Source organism: Pseudophryne corroboree, chromosome 1 (genome assembly GCF_028390025.1).
Source record: "Pseudophryne corroboree isolate aPseCor3 chromosome 1, aPseCor3.hap2, whole genome shotgun sequence".
NCBI lineage: Eukaryota > Metazoa > Chordata > Amphibia > Anura > Myobatrachidae > Pseudophryne > Pseudophryne corroboree.
Genome location: NC_086444.1, coordinates 90,975,628 through 90,990,577, shown reverse-complemented (window position 1 = coordinate 90,990,577; position 14,950 = coordinate 90,975,628). Strand labels below are relative to the sequence as shown.

Sequence of the window (14,950 nt, the reverse complement as noted above, 5' to 3'; positions counted from 1 at the left end):
CATATTGGGATAATTAAGGTGCATATTGGTATATTAAGGTGCATATTGGGATATTAGGGTGCATATTAGTATATTAAGGTGCATATTGGGATTTGTTACAGATGAATTATTTTTTATTAATAATGACATGCTCATGTAGGCTCTTTTGACAAATAGTTTGGTTACAGTACCTGATCTTCCCAGGTGGTCTCCCTGTTCTGGTACTGATCAGGCCCGACACTGCTTCGCTTCCAAGATCGGGCGAGATTGGGCATGTCCAGTGTGGTTTGACTGTAAAAATCACTTACCATACATGTGTCAATATTATTTATAATAAAACTTAATATTGTGACCGACCTAAGGCGGATAGTAATATCAATTTATAATCTCCCCCCCCCCCCCCCCCCCCTCTCACTATATAAATTGATATTACTATCCGCCTAAGGTCGGGGCGGAAGTCACATCGGCGCATCTATTTGAGACGCTTTTTCAGCTTTTCATGCTCCAAACTCGTTTTTCATGCATATAGTGAACTTGATATATTCATATACTACCCAATCATGTTATTCATTGATATAAACTAGTAGGTTCTAGTCTGTCATACAACACCATGTGGTAACAACAGGAAGTGATGTCATAATTGACACTAGATTAGTACTGGTATAAATAGAAGCCTGGTCCCACTCTGCCAACACCCCTTGATGAAGTCTGAATGACGAAACGCGTTGGGCAACCTGGCAGTGACTGCATACCAAGTTAAGGAATTTTTTATCATTTATTCATTTTAACTGGTATTATATATTATGTGTGTATACTTTTTATCCCATTTTTTAGAAAAAGATTTGTTGTTTTAAATTTGTACGTAAATAAACTGTATTTTATATTTTACTCATTTACCTTTAGTGTGAGTTTTTAGACACCATTGGTCGCTAAACCCCCTCCCCCCATTTGTGTATTTAATTTTATGCTCCAGGGAACCGCCATCCCTGTCTGGGGGTAAGCAGACGCCCTTTTAAATTCTTAGGGAGTGTCAGATCCATTTGTTTGGTACATTTCACATTCAGGATACGTAAACGTTGATGAACACAAGTGGCGCAATAATTTCTTTCTATTTCTAAATATATATATATATATATATATATATATATATATTTAAACCTCCCGCATTATCTGGCCTCCTGACTGCTACAGGACACGGCTTCTGTTCATCTTTTCTGTGGTGAGCTTCCAGTGTTATGTGTGGGGGTTGAAAAGTGAAGCAGTACGTTGGCTTGGAGATATCAATCTCATCAAGGGTGGCATCTAAATTCATTTATAGTACATACCGTTTCCAGTTTAACTTCTAAGGAGACATTTTAATCCACGGTGGACTTTGTATTCTAAACAGAGCTTGAAGTGAGACGTCTCTTCATTAATACTCTGTATTAGTTCCACTAATACTAATTGGATACTCCATGCTTCACAAAAAAATGGGACATTCCTATTAATTACTAGGATGGTCAGTCGATCTTATGCTCCTTAATCAGTTAATTTCTTGTTTATTGATTGTATTTAATATTTTTTAAACATTTTAATAAATTGTATTTATCAATTCAGCACCTTGCGCTCTCTTATATAGTTATAATTATATCAAAAAAATATATTTAAACCTCCCTGAAAAATTTTTGTCGGATTCGGGTGTGTTTTGGATTCGGGTGTTTTTTTACAAAAAAACCTCAAAAACAGCTTAAATCATAGAATTTGGGGGTCATTTTGATCCCATAGTATTATTAACCTCAATAACCATAATTTCCACTCATTTTCAGTCTATTCTGAACACCTCACACCTCACAATATTATTTTTAGTCCTAAAATTTGCACCGAGGTCGCTGGATGACTAAGCTAAGCGACCCAAGTGGCCGACACAAACACCTGGCCCATCTAGGAGTGGCACTGCAGTGTCAGACAGGATGGCACTTCAAAAAAATAGTCCCCAAACAGCACATGATGCAGAGAAAAAAAGAGGCGCAATGAGGTAGCTGTGTGACTAAGCTAAGCGACCCAAGTGGCCGACACAAACACCTGGCCCATCTAGGAGTGGCACTGCAGTGTCAGACAGGATGGCACTTCAAAAAAATAGTCCCCAAACAGCACATGATGCAAAGAAAAAAAGAGGCGCAATGAGGTAGCTGTGTGACTAAGCTAAGCGACACAAGTGGCCGACACAAACACCTGGCCCATCTAGGAGTGGCACTGCAGTGTCAGACAGGATGGCACTTCAAAAAAATAGTCCCCAAACAGCACATGATGCAAAGAAAAAAAGAGGCGCAATGAGGTAGCTGTGTGACTAAGCTAAGCGACACAAGTGGCCGACACAAACACCTGGCCCATCTAGGAGTGGAACTGCAGTGTCAGACAGGATGGCACTTCAAAAAAATAGTCCCCAAACAGCACATGATGCAAAGAAAAAAATAGGCGCAATGAGGTAGCTGTGTGACTAAGCTAAGCGACACAAGTTGCCGACACAAACACCTGGCCCATCTAGGAGTGGCACTGCAGTGTCAGACAGGATGGCACTTAAAAAAAATAGTCCCCAAACAGCACATGATGCAAGGAAAAAAGAGGCGCAATGAGGTAGCTGTGTGACTAAGCTAAGGGACCCAAGTGGCCGACACAAACACCTGGCCCATCTAGGAGTGGCACTGCAGTGTCAGACAGGATGGCCCTTCCAAAAATAGTCCCCAAACAGCACATGATGCAAAGAAAAATGAAAGAAAAAAGAGGTGCAAGATGGAATTGTCCTTGGGCCCTCCCACCCACCCTTATGTTGTATAAACAGGACATACACACTTTAACAAACCCATCATTTCAGCGACAGGGTCTGCTACACGACTGTGACTGAAATTACTGGTTGGTTTGGGCCCCCACCAAAAAAAGAAGCAATCAATCTCTCCTTGCACAAACTGGCTCTACAGAGGCAAGATGTCCACCTCCTCCTCTTCCTCCGATTCCTCACCCCTTTCACTGTGTATATCCCTCTCCTCACAGATTATTAATTCGTCCCCACTGGAATCCACCATCTCAGGTCCCTGTGTACTTTCAGGAGGCAATTGCTGGTGAATGTCTCCACGGAGGAATTGATTATAATTCATTTTGATGAACATTATCTTCTCCACATTTTCTGGATAGTATACTTGACGACACAGAGGTAGGTAGAGCAGTGGCCTACTGTACCGTACTGCTATATATTATATACTGGTGGTCAGCAAACTGTGCAAAACTGAAATGCACCACAGGTATGGATGGATAGTATACTTGACGACACAGAGGTAGGTAGAGCAGTGGCCTTCTGTACCGTACTGCTATATATTATATACTGGTGGTCAGCAAACTGTGCAAAACTGAAATGCACCACAGGTATGGATGGATAGTATACTTGACGACACAGAGGTAGGTAGAGCAGTGGACTACTGTACCGTACTGCTATATATATAGTTATACTGGTGGTCAGCAAAATTCTGCACTGTCCTCCTACTATATACTACAATGCAGCACAGATATGGAGCGTTTTTCAGGCAGAGAACGTATAATACTGGTGGTCACTGGTCAGCAAAACTCTGCACTGTCCTCCTACTATATAATACTGCTGGTCCCCAGTCCCCACAATAAAGCAATTAGCACACTGAGCACAGATATTTGCAGCACACTGAGCACAGATATGGAGCGTTTTTCAGGCAGAGAACGTAGATATTTGCACTTGCAGCACACTGAGCACAGATATTTGCAGCACGCTGAACATAGAAACTGAGAGGATGCCAGCCACGTCCTCTCACGATCATCTCCAATACACGAGTGAAAAATGGTGGCGACGCGCTGCTCCTTATATAGAATACGAATCTCGCGAGAATCCGACCGCAGGATGATGACGTTCGGGCGCTCGGGTTAGCCGAGCAAGGCGGTAGGATCCGAATTGCTCGGACCCATGAAAAAAAAAGTGAAGTTCGGGCGGGTTCGGATCCCGAGTATACGAACCCGCTCATCACTAATATATATATATATATATATATATGTATGTATATATGTATGTATGTATGTATGTATGTATATGTATGTATGTATGTAACAGGGTTACGCACGATAGGCAGGCCCTGTCCCTGAGTTCGGTATCAGTGCCGTGTGCTATAGCTGGAACCAGTGCTGAGGGTCAGAAGGTTACAGTTAGGATGATGAGTTAATGGTTAGGCCTGGGTCACCCGCTTCGGCAGTCAGGATCCAGGAGTGGGTGCCCGCACACAGCAACCCACTGCTCCTTCAGGCTCATGTGCTTTGTTCAGCCCTTGATTCATTCAGACTGTGGCAGACGTTACAATCAATCAATATAAAATCCTTACGGTACTGCACTGATTGTCAAACACAAACACCTGGCCCATCTAGGAGTGGCACTGCAGTGTCAGACAGGATGGCACTTCAAAAAAATAGTCCCCAAACAGCACATGATGCAAAGAAAAAAAGAGGCGCAATGAGGTAGCTGTGTGACTAAGCTAAGCGACACAAGTGGCCGACACAAACACCTGGCCCATCTAGGAGTGGCACTGCAGTGTCAGACAGGATGGCACTTCAAAAAAATAGTCCCCAAACAGCACATGATGCAAAGAAAAAAAGAGGCGCAATGAGGTAGCTGTGTGACTAAGCTAAGCGACACAAGTGGCCGACACAAACACCTGGCCCATCTAGGAGTGGAACTGCAGTGTCAGACAGGATGGCACTTCAAAAAAATAGTCCCCAAACAGCACATGATGCAAAGAAAAAAATAGGCGCAATGAGGTAGCTGTGTGACTAAGCTAAGCGACACAAGTTGCCGACACAAACACCTGGCCCATCTAGGAGTGGCACTGCAGTGTCAGACAGGATGGCACTTAAAAAAAATAGTCCCCAAACAGCACATGATGCAAGGAAAAAAGAGGCGCAATGAGGTAGCTGTGTGACTAAGCTAAGGGACCCAAGTGGCCGACACAAACACCTGGCCCATCTAGGAGTGGCACTGCAGTGTCAGACAGGATGGCCCTTCCAAAAATAGTCCCCAAACAGCACATGATGCAAAGAAAAATGAAAGAAAAAAGAGGTGCAAGATGGAATTGTCCTTGGGCCCTCCCACCCACCCTTATGTTGTATAAACAGGACATACACACTTTAACAAACCCATCATTTCAGCGACAGGGTCTGCTACACGACTGTGACTGAAATTACTGGTTGGTTTGGGCCCCCACCAAAAAAAGAAGCAATCAATCTCTCCTTGCACAAACTGGCTCTACAGAGGCAAGATGTCCACCTCCTCCTCTTCCTCCGATTCCTCACCCCTTTCACTGTGTATATCCCTCTCCTCACAGATTATTAATTCGTCCCCACTGGAATCCACCATCTCAGGTCCCTGTGTACTTTCAGGAGGCAATTGCTGGTGAATGTCTCCACGGAGGAATTGATTATAATTCATTTTGATGAACATTATCTTCTCCACATTTTCTGGATAGCATACTTGACGACACAGAGGTAGGTAGAGCAGTGGCCTACTGTACCGTACTGCTATATATTATATACTGGTGGTCAGCAAACTGTGCAAAACTGAAATGCACCACAGGTATGGATGGATAGTATACTTGACGACACAGAGGTAGGTAGAGCAGTGGCCTTCTGTACCGTACTGCTATATATTATATACTGGTGGTCAGCAAACTGTGCAAAACTGAAATGCACCACAGGTATGGATGGATAGTATACTTGACGACACAGAGGTAGGTAGAGCAGTGGACTACTGTACCGTACTGCTATATATATAGTTATACTGGTGGTCAGCAAAATTCTGCACTGTCCTCCTACTATATACTACAATGCAGCACAGATATGGAGCGTTTTTCAGGCAGAGAACGTATAATACTGGTGGTCACTGGTCAGCAAAACTCTGCACTGTCCTCCTACTATATAATACTGCTGGTCCCCAGTCCCCACAATAAAGCAATTAGCACACTGAGCACAGATATTTGCAGCACACTGAGCACAGATATGGAGCGTTTTTCAGGCAGAGAACGTAGATATTTGCACTTGCAGCACACTGAGCACAGATATTTGCAGCACGCTGAACATAGAAACTGAGAGGATGCCAGCCACGTCCTCTCACGATCATCTCCAATACACGAGTGAAAAATGGTGGCGACGCGCTGCTCCTTATATAGAATACGAATCTCGCGAGAATCCGACCGCAGGATGATGACGTTCGGGCGCTCGGGTTAACCGAGCAAGGCGGTAGGATCCGAATTGCTCGGACCCATGAAAAAAAAAGTGAAGTTCGGGCGGGTTCGGATCCCGAGTATACGAACCCGCTCATCACTAATATATATATATATATATATGTATGTATATATGTATGTATGTATGTATGTATGTATGTATATGTATGTATGTATGTAACAGGGTTACGCACGATAGGCAGGCCCTGTCCCTGAGTTCGGTATCAGTGCCGTGTGCTATAGCTGGAACCAGTGCTGAGGGTCAGAAGGTTACAGTTAGGATGATGAGTTAATGGTTAGGCCTGGGTCACCCGCTTCGGCAGTCAGGATCCAGGAGTGGGTGCCCGCACACAGCAACCCACTGCTCCTTCAGGCTCATGTGCTTTGTTCAGCCCTTGATTCATTCAGACTGTGGCAGACGTTACAATCAATCAATATAAAATCCTTACGGTACTGCACTGATTGTCAAGCAGATCATCAAATCTGGCACCCGGGGCATGTGGTGACACCACACGCCCCCCCTCCCAGTTGCGGTCCTGTATAAGGTCATACTGTGCTGAGTACTAGGAATAAATGCTCTGATATAGTTAATAACTTTATGAACTAGTAGTTACATCTACAGATTTAGCAGTCAATATACATTGTTCATCTTTTAATAATTTAACTCTTTCCCCCTCTCTCTCCCTCCCTCTCCCCCTCTCTCTCTCTCTCCCTCTCCCCCTCTCTCTCTCTCTCCCTCCCCCCCTCGCGCGCTCTCTCTCTCTCTCTCTCTCTCAAATATTGGAGCATTTCACCATGGAGCCAGCACTGGTCTGAGCTTCTCCTTTTGCGGCTTCTGTAGTTCCAAAGAGGAAGCAATAATCTCTTAATAGAGAAAGCTTTATAGAAGTCTGGATTCCCATACTGATCTCGAGGGAGATGTATTGCACTAATAGCTGGTGTTGTCTGTGCTAATTCATGTGATATGAATACAGCAGATGCACATTTCAGGTTTCTCTGTACAAAATATCCTGAGTAATGTGTAGTTGGAAACTAAGGTTGTATAGTTATAGGCATTTTGTTGTAATAATGTGTGCACAGAATTGTATAGCATATTTGTGCAATCTGTATGTGATCTACAGAAAATAGTACATAAAATCACTCGGCTGTCATGCACTAATTTATGTGTTCACAAAGTGTTTGCAAAGACCAAAGCACAAATGCTGTAGCCTGAGAGCTGGCCCAACGCATATTCGGGGTACGCGCAGGGCCGGCTCTACCATTAGGCAGCTTTAGGTGGCTGCCTAGGGGCGCCGGCCACTGGAGGGCACCACTGAATTCGCCTAGCAAAAATTGAAGGATGTCTTTGTATGCGGGTCAGTAATGAACTTACAGATGGGGTATGGAAAACATTAAGGAGCTTGTCTGTGCGTATATATGTATGTATACACATACAATTAAAGGGATATAGTTGGCAGCCTGGCTGACGGATTGCTGGAATACTGTTGCCAGAATCCCGACACCTGCCGATGCCAGAATCCCGTCAGCTGGCATCCTGAATGTTAGTATGCCGGGGAGGCATATGGTTAGGCTTGTGGGAGGGAAGGGCTAGGGTAAGGTTAATTAATTTCATTCAAAATGTCGGTTTTATGGTGGTTGGGATGCCGCTGTCAGTATTGTGACTGTCAGCATCCCGTACCCAACCCCAATTAAATACCCCCACCAGACCCCATATACAGTATTATACAGTATATAAAGAATAGACGGCACTCAAGGACTTGTAAAGTGAAAGAATATTGTGAACAGTCACTAAATTTTCTGATTTTGTTTTGCAATATACTTTATCACTTTAAAAGTCCTCGAGTGTTGTCCCTTTTCTCTGTATATGTATAATGATGCAATTCACCCCAGCCCACCTAGTGGCCACCTGCATCTCCCCTCAGGGAGGTAGTGGGGGTTTTGCAGGTTAGGGGGTGCTAGCCTGAAGCTTTGCCTAAGAGAGGCCTTGCACTTTGCACCGGCCCTGGTTATTATTTTTATTATTATTATTACATTTTATTTCTAGGGCGCCACAAGTGTTACGCAGCGCCGTACAAAGGACAGTACAGGGAGACAAAACTTAGCATAACAGTAATTAAATAACAAAAATGGAGTACAGGTAACAAAGAGCACCACAGTTCTCAAAACATAATACAGCTTAGATGTAAGTAGCAAGGGAGTAATCATTGTACTACTTGGGGCTGGCGGCCATAGATAGAGAGGAGCCTTTACCAGTAGGCGAAAAAGCAGGTACAGATGGTCGCTGACTGAAATGTGTTGAGAAGAGGGCTTAGACAACAATAGGAAAGAGGGCCCTGCTCTGAAGAGTTAACAATCTAGTGGGGAGGGGTGACAGACAGATGACATGAGGTGCAAGCAAGCAGGAGGAAGCCTGATGGCAGTATGCAAGCAAAGCAGAGATGTTCAAGGCGTTGGGCAGGGGGATTGAGGAGCAGGCTAAGGACTAGGTTGTGCATTGGAGGGGTACGCTTTGATAAATAGGTGGGTTTTCAGTGCCCGTTTGAAGCTTTGCAAGGTCGGGGAGAGTCTAATGGAGCGGGGGAAGCGCGTTCCACTGAAGAGGTGCAGCACGGGCAAAATCCTGAACTCGTGCATGGTAAGCAGTGACCAAGGCAGAGAAGAGGCGACGGTCATCAGCCGACCGTAGTGGGCGGGAGGGGGTATGAAGGGAGAGGAGGTTGGAGATGTAGGGAGCAGTGGAATTAGAGATGGCCTTGTATGTGAGGGTGAGGAGTTTGAAGAGGATTCTGTAGGGGAATGGGAGCCAGTGTAGATTTTGTCGAAGGGGAGTGGCAGAAGTGGAGCGGCGGGAGAGGAAGATGAGCCTAGCTGCGGAGTTGAGGACAGATTGGAGGGGTGCGAGGTGGGAGCAAGTGAGGCCAGTGAGGAGAACATTGCAGTAGTCAAGTCGTGAGATGACCAGTGAGTGGATGATAAGTTTAGTTGCACTCTGGGATAGAAATGGCCTGATGCGTGCAATGTTGCGTAGCTGGAACCGACAAGATTGCGCCAGAGCTTGGATGTAGGGTGCAAAGGAGAGGGAGGAGTCAGGAGTGACGCCCAGGCAGCGGAGTTTGGGAACGGGGGAGATGATAATGTTGTCAACAGTGATAGAGATATTTGTAGGGGGTGTTGCTCTGGCTGGGGGAAAGATAATGAGTTCAGTTTTGTCCATGTTGTTCAGAGAGCGCTCAGACATCCAGGATGAGATGGCAGAGAGGCAGCTGGAGAACTGAGAGAGGACAGATCAGGAGAGGAGAGGTAGAGTTGTGTGTCATCAGCATAGAGGTGGTATTGAAGGCCAAAGGAGTTAATGAGCACACCCAGGGAAGAGGTGTACAGGGAGAACAGAAGGGGACCTAGGACAGAACCCTGAGGGACACCAACAGGAAGGATTGAAGGGTGTGAGGTGGTTCCAGAGGCAGACACAGAGAAGGAGCGGTTAGTGAGGTATGAGGTAAACCAGTCAAGGACGGTGCTAGAGAGGCCAACATTTTGGAGTGTGCAGAGGAGGAGTGGGTGACCCACGGTGTCAAAGGCAGCAGAGAGGTCCAGAAGGATAAGCAAAGAGAAGTGGCCCCTGGATTTGGCCGAAAGCAGGTCATTGGTGACTTTCACCAGGGCAGTCTCGGTGGAGTGGAGGGGGCGAAAGCCAGATTGTAGTGGGTCAAGGATGGAGTGGTCAGAGAGGTAGCTTGTGAGGCGGCTGTAGACCAGTCGTTCAAGTAGTTTGGAGGCGAAGGGGAGAAGAGAGATGGGGCGGTAGCTAGTGAGTGATGAAGGGTCAAAGTTGGTTTTTTTGAGAATAGGGGACACCAGAGCATGTTTGAATGGTGAGGGAAAGATGCCAGTAGAGAGAGATAGGTTAAAGAGGTGAGCAAGGTGGGAGCAGGCAGTGGGGGGGAGGGAGCGGAGAAGACGGGAGGGGAGGGGGTCCAAGGGGCAGGTTTTGGGGGGGGGATAGGATGAGGGAGTGGACTTCCTTGTCTGAGGTGGGACGGAAGCAGGACAGGGTGGGATGGATGGAGGGGAGGGATGGTGGGGGCCGGGGAGCAGCAGAGGGGTGATGGGAGGAGATGTAATTTTGAATATCCTCAATTTTGGAGATGAAGAAGGAGGCAAAGTCAGTGGCAGTGAGGGAGGAGGGGAGGGAAGGAGGAGGGGGGCGAAGGAGAGTGTTGAAAGTTTCAAAGAGTCGGCGTGGACTAGAGGACTGAGAAGAGATGAGTGCTTGGAAAAAGGATTGCTTGGCGAGAGAAAGAGCAGAGCTATAGGAGGAGAGGATAAACTTGAAATGGAGGAAGTCTGCCAGAGAGTGGGATCTCCTAAAGGAGCGTTCTGCAAAGCGTGAACATTTTTGTAGGAATTGTGTAAGTTTGGTGTGCCAGGGTTGGGGTTTGGAGCGGCAGAGGGGGACAGAGGAGAGGGGGGCCACAGAGTCGAGAGCAGCAGTAAGGGAAGAGTTATAGAAGGTGGCTGCCTGGTTGGGACAAGTCATAGTGGAAAGAGGAGAGAGGAAGGTCTCGAGGGAGGACAGGATAGCGGGGTTGAGAGACCCGAGATTGCGTCTGGTGATGGTAGGTCTGGGCGTGGAGTGGAGAGGGGAAGATGAGAGGGTGAAAGAAAGCAAATGGTGGTCAGAGAGAGGGAAGGAAGAGATAGAGACATCATAGAGATCACATCGGTGGATAAAGACAAGGTCAAGGAAGTGACCGAGATTGCGAGTAGGGGCGGAGGACCATTGAGAAAGTCCAAAGGAGGTGGAAAGGGCGAGAAGATTAGTGGAAGCAGCATTAGTGATGTCAATAGGGATGTTAAAGTCACCGAGGATGATAGAGGGGAGGTCGGAGGAGAGAAAGTGGGGAAGCCAGGCAGCAAAGTTGTCAAGGAAAGGTGAACAGCGGCCAGGGGGGCGGTAGATCACTGCCACATGGAGGTGAATGGGGTAGATGAGGCGGATAGCGTGGACCTCAAAGGTGGAGAAGGTGAGGGAGGGCTCAGGCGGGATGACACGAAAGGTGCAGTTTGGGGAGAGAAGGATGCTAATTCCAGTACAGTAGTGTTGTTCAGAGGAATAATATAGAATGGTGTGGGTGTAAAATAGAAAGAACAATGAGAATGGGGATGTAGTAAAAGCAGAGACAGTGAAAATCAGTTTGCTGGTGAATAATGGAAGGAACAGAAAGGCTGAGAATGTTATACAGTGGTTGTAGAGAGTATGAGGTACAGAGAGCAATATGTGAGAGCAGTATGGCTGTTACTTAATCAGACAGGGAGGTCAGTGTCCAGGCTTTGCAGGCTGCCGGCGTTGGTGGTATTCTATTAGTTTACTGTAGTTTGCAGGTGGGGAAGATAGTCTGCTGTCCTTCTGTTCCTCTCTAGTTCATCTCCGATTATCTACAAGGCCGTCACTTCATACTTAACACTAACATACTTTACAGCTCAGATACTATGCAGCCAGAGGCTATGCAGCCAACCATGTACTGCTTAAATATAAATGAGCACTAGGGAAGCCAATCCCGGGCCATTTCTTCAATCCCGGGTATCTGGATTGAAAAATGGCCGATCCCGGGATTCCCGAGATACTTGGGATTGGCTTTTACCTAGGTAGCCGCCCCCTCGCCCCGCACATATAACTCACCATATACCGGGGGCGGGGGGAGGGAAACATCCTGTGAACGCTGCTGGCGGCTCCCACCAGCAGCTGACAGCGCAGCGTGACCTCTCACGCTGCGCTGGGGACCCGGAAGGAGGAAGCCGGGCAGCGGTTGAGCGTCCTGTGGACGCTCAACGCTGATCCCTCAATCCCCGGGATTGGAGCTTCCAATCCCAGGATTGAATCCCGGACATTTTTGGGCCTAAATCTTGGGATCCCGCCGATCCCAATCCCGGGATTGGCCACCATAATGAGCACATAGAGACAGCCCTGCTTACTAACAGAACCCACCCTCTGAGACCCCACCCACAACAAAAGGTGAGCTATAGGTGTGATTAACAACACACCAGTACATCCCCCACTAGTACACAGTGATTTCCTACTACTACTACTAGTGGCTAGGAATAACTAACTATAAACAAAGAAGTAGGTTACCTATCACAATTCAAATAAAGCATGAAATCTGTAGGAATGGGACTCATGTAGGGGTGAGATAAAGTAGGTTACCTATCACAATTCAAATAAAGCATGAAATCTGCAGGAGTGGTTACGCGGCGCCACACTGAGGAGGATGCAGGGTTACAGGAGTCAGACATTGCACCTGCTCCTGATTGGCTCACGAACCGGCACCTTCCCTGTCGCCAGACACCGGACCCTTTCAGCAGATCAGCAACAGTGGAGCCCAGTGGGCGGCGGTGAGCAGCATTGCTGGGACTGGGGGCATATGTGTATCTGGCGCTGGGGGGGCATATGTGTATCTGGTGCTGGGGGGCATATGTGTATCTGGGAGGGGAATATGTGTATCTGGGAGGGTCATTTGTGTATCTGGCACTGCAGATTATCTGACCACACCCCTTTTTGTGGTGCGCACTGTCCCTGTAAGAAGTTTATCCCATCAAAGGGCGGCAAAACTTTTATTTGCTTACTAAAAAAATAGTCTTGGCCTGGCCCTGCCTGGGAGTGAAGGGTTGCACATTCACCACAACTCCCAACATCTGTGATCGTAAACTCAGGACCCTGCACATGCTGAAGGAGGGCATGGCCTTGCAGAACCCTCCACGTACTGTGCATGCACACAACATCTGTTCAGCCGCCATTTTGTTATATAGAGCAGCGCTGTGTGCTCCCCTAATTCCTCCCCCTTGGGACTCTGCGTGTGGGATCGTGGAACAGTCCCTGAACAAAGGTACTGTCTTTCTCAAAGCGGGGCAGTTGGGAGCTATACATCACTATATCACCCACCTTTTGTGTTGGTAAAAATTTTACATACTGAGACACCCAGGAAAATGGGGATTGCAAGACTTTTAAGAGGCTAGAAAACTGGAATCTGGTTTGTAACAAAGCATGGTACAAACTCAAAATCCATGTGTCATGGTCGATGAAAGTTATTTGAGGTGGAATTCGCCAGCGTAGTGGCACTATGGTTAGCATTATTCCTTGACTGGAAGCAATGGGATAAACTTGTGAAGGCTTTCTTCTGGTTTGTCACACAGGTAGGACAGCAGGTGTAAATGGCGGTCACACTCCATGCAATATCTTTCAGTATTAGATGAATGTTGAGCCCAGGCTATAATATACACCAATGTAGCAAGATGTATTCTAGAGTAATATTCTGGATAATTCATCACTTCTTAGACAAGTGTTTAAATTACATTCAAACATGTTTTTAAATATTTTTAAATGCATCTTTTTATGCATTTAGACAAAAGCCGCAAGCTTGAACCAATAAATAAATATAGTAATTAAAAACCACTTACTTAATTCCATAAAATGGGCAAGAGAACACTATTGTGTGATTTCCACTCAAAACACATGAATGTGGGATAAAAACCACACCTAACATACTGTAGGGAAAACTTTCTCCACCCTTATGGGGTGTGTGATATTTGTTTTTTAGAACGTCCATTTTTAGGTCAGTTTTGCAGCAGAAAACCACACAATTTGTAATGAAATATCAAAGATACTTCTACACAGCCATAGAAAGCGTTTGGAGCAGGCTGAGATAGGGCATGTGTCTAGTGAAGGATTTTATCATCTATGAATTAGATTCATTTTTGTCCAGTGAATACTCTGCGACTACTGAAACATCCCATAATATACAGTACTTCCCAATTTCTCTATCGTCCTAGTGGATGCTGGGGTTCCTGAAAGGACCATGGGGAATAGCGGCTCCGCAGGAGACAGGGCACAAAAAGTAAAGCTTTCCGATCAGGTGGTGTGCACTGGCTCCTCCCCCTATGACCCTCCTCCAAGCCTCAGTTAGATTTTTGTGCCCGGCCGAGAAGGGTGCAATCTAGGTGGCTCTCCTAAAGAGCTGCTTAGAAAAGTTTAGCTTAGGTTTTTTATTTTACAGTGAGTCCTGCTGGCAACAGGATCACTGCAACGAGGGACTTAGGGGAGAAGAAGTGAACTCACCTGCGTGCAGGATGGATTGGCTTCTTGGCTACTGGACATCAGCTCCAGAGGGACGATCACAGGTACAGCCTGGATGGTCACCTGAGCCTCGCCGCCGGCCCCCTTGCAGATGCTGAAACAAGAAGAGGTCCAGAATCGGCGGCAGAAGACTCCTCAGTCTTCTAAAGGTAGCGCACAGCACTGCAGCTGTGCGCCATTTTCCTCTCAGCACACTTCACACGGCAGTCACTGAGGGTGCAGGGCGCTGGGAGGGGAGCGCCCTGGGAGGCAAATGAAAACCTATTTGGCTAAAAAAATACCTCACATATAGCCTCCGGGGGCTATATGGAGATATTTAACCCCTGCCAGAATCCACTAAAGAGCGGGAGACGAGCCCGCCGGAAAAGGGGCGGGGCCTATCTCCTCAGCACACAGCGCCATTTTCCTTACACAGCTCCGCTGGTCAGGACGGCTCCCAGGTCTCTCCCCTGCACTGCACTACAGAAACAGGGTAAAACAAGAGAGGGGGGGCAAAATAGTGGCAAAAATTATATTATAAAAGCAGCTATACAGGGAGCACTTATTATAAGGCTATCCCTGTCATATATAGCGCTTTGGTGTG

General features: G+C 46.6%; 1 protein-coding gene and 1 pseudogene across 2 annotated transcripts in view; one reads left to right on the top strand and one right to left on the bottom strand.

Moving 5' to 3' along the window:
* The window catches only part of TTC33 (tetratricopeptide repeat domain 33), a 578,456-nt gene that overhangs the window by 453,880 nt on the left and 109,626 nt on the right, over positions 1 to 14,950 (top strand). The gene's annotated exons all lie outside the window — the stretch shown is intronic.
* LOC134940732 (5S ribosomal RNA) lies at positions 159 to 278 on the bottom strand (annotated as a pseudogene).